A 2,693-nucleotide genomic window follows, 5' to 3' on the forward strand; every position below is an offset into this window, starting at 1 on the left:
AGATCGCTTTTTGCATTGAAAACCAAAAGCTCCTTCCAGATATTGCACGTGTCTTCCTGCCCTACCACCAGGCTAGTGACACCCCGTTACTCCAGTTGGGAATGCTGAAGCAGCTCCAAATCTTAGGCAAAGGTGAGAAAAAAGACCATCTCATGTTCTCACTTCCTTCCCTCACCTCTCAGGGCCACTTTCATGCTCAGGGCACATACAGACTACAGTATTGCTCTGTATACAATATCTGTCCTTTAATTGATTTACATTACTTAGTTCTCAGTAAAATTTAACTTCCAAATTCCTGAAATTCAGTTTAGTGCAGGAATTCCTGCCTTGTCTTTGGCACTCCCAAAGACCACAGGTCATTTTGCCCAGACCAGTTCCCAGCTGACTGTGCCCACACCATGTGTCTTGGTATAACATTACATGCAGCTGTAGAAATATATACTAAATGAGATGGGTAACAAATTGATTTTCAATAATGCTTAAAAAATGCTTTAAAAAAAAAAAAAAGCCACTCCTTTCCTTGTACTTCCTTCCAACACAAATTTGGAGCAGAAGCAAACAATGCAAATCCACACAGGGAAAAAAAAATTAAAAAAAAAAAAAGGAGATTTCAAGGTAGCATAATATAATCTGGGACCACCTTTTTATGACAGCAATGCTAACAGTGCTGTGTGTGACATTATTTAGGTGAAGGTATGCTCCCGGGCACGAGAGGATGATCACTCCAGGCTCAGCTCTCACTTGCAGGAAAGCTTGTTCTTTAGTTTGCCTGGAAGAGAGACTCAGACCATCCATGGGTGAGCAAACTTGTGAATCAAGGCAATTTTAACAGTTTGCAACAGTTCTAGAAAATAAGGCAATGTGTATTTGTCCTGACCGAGGTGATTACAGTTCTTCTCACGACTCACTTATTGGTAAGTGCAAGGACACAGACACCCATATAGACATGCATACACATACAAAGATAGGACAAAACCTTGTGAAACCTGAGAAACAGGCCAGCTCAGTCCATGAGCTTCAGTGTAATGAGTTTCTTAAAACCTTTCGGGTATTTACCCTGGCAAATACAACCTGATAATACAGGTATTTGTAATATAAATCAAATACAGGTGTGTGCATGTCTTTTTTAATTAAAGCAATTACAATCTTTTGAATATTTGAATATAAGGCTTTGGTTGGCAATCCTGGTAAGAAGCTCAGGAAAATACTAGCTTCAAAGACTCCTGGAGAAACACCAGCTCATCACAAAACAGGTGGCATCTACTTAGGGATTTTTCAAGGACAGCAGGTTTTTGCTCATAATCCCACCAAAAAAAAAAACACAGGAGCTAGGAGACCAAGTCTTTCAGCACACCTGACAGTCTCCTCATTACTGCCCCAATGGAAACACCACAAAGCATGCATGACTATTTAAATTCAAGAAATTAAATTTCTATCACACCTGCTTTCAGAAACCTGCTAATGTCACACTGAAGCATACTAAGCATTCCCAGGAAAAAAGGGACAGAGAGTCAAAAGCAGGATGGGCACCTCTCACGTGCCCACATGTACAAGATGGAAGATCTATCACTTCCTTTTCCTTGTTAACAAATACTTTTAAATTCTTACTTGGCAAAAGAGAATTTATTTTTTCTCTAGCAAAGGAAAAAAAAAACAACAGTGTTTTGGAAAGAAACAGAACAAGTTTAATCTTTCTGGACTAAGTCTTCAAGCTTGGATGGTGTGAATGAAAATATGCGATGGGAGTTTTTCTCTCTGTGAATAATTGCATGGGAAGGAGATGAAGCGAGTTACAGACCTAATGAGCAGATTTGCTCAGGTCAGCCATTCTGCTGCCTGCCGAGAAGAGCACACGCAGCCTTTGTTTTCTTTTGACAAAACAAGATTACTGTTCAAGTGTCATTTGGGACTGAGTCCATGGCCTACAACCACCACTTCTCACTTGTCTCTAAATGGAAAAATTATGAGCCCCGAAAGCTGGGAAATTTTATTTTGAGAACATGAGAAAGAGTTTAACACTAAGAAGTCCAGCCACCTGAGGTATTCAGAGAAGCCCTGGAGCTAGAATGGATGGGGTTCTCCCACCAAAAATAAATTACAGTATGAAATGCAGAAGGCACCTTAAGGCAGTAATCACCAATCTGCTAATAAAGGCAAAGGTTGTTTAGGTTCAAGAAGTTGCTAATCCAGCTACATGGAGATGTCAGTCCTCCACTGAACACTTTGCGTGAAGACCACAGCTACAGCTGGCTGACTTAAACACAAGAGTACACCTTTCTGGTCATCGGACCAATGGCTCAGAGTGCTTAGAATCCCATAAATGTGGACACAGTCCCCTGCCAGAAGGATGGGCATTAAAAAGACAAATGAGGTCTCCAGCAGCCTTTAAGAATCCCTGCATGATTTCCACCTCCTTATATTGGAAAGTACATCAGTACCAAGATAATTTGGGTCCAGCGACTCTGAATACTCTTAAAAAAGCCTCCAAGCAGCTCTCATCTCAACTGTTAAATAAAACTGCAATTATCCCAAGAGTACATCATGAGCATTTTTCTCTTTAACTGAGAAAGCTGTTCAGGTCACTGAGTAGAGAAAATGCCCATCCCTTCAGCTTTAGAAATAAACGAATAAAAAAATGTAGGTTTTGGTAAGCCAAATCTACTGACTTGCTTCCAAATGCTCCTGACCAAAGC

The sequence above is a fragment of the Meleagris gallopavo genome, chromosome 2, assembly GCF_000146605.3.
Source record: "Meleagris gallopavo isolate NT-WF06-2002-E0010 breed Aviagen turkey brand Nicholas breeding stock chromosome 2, Turkey_5.1, whole genome shotgun sequence".
Taxonomy (NCBI): Eukaryota; Metazoa; Chordata; class Aves; order Galliformes; family Phasianidae; genus Meleagris; species Meleagris gallopavo.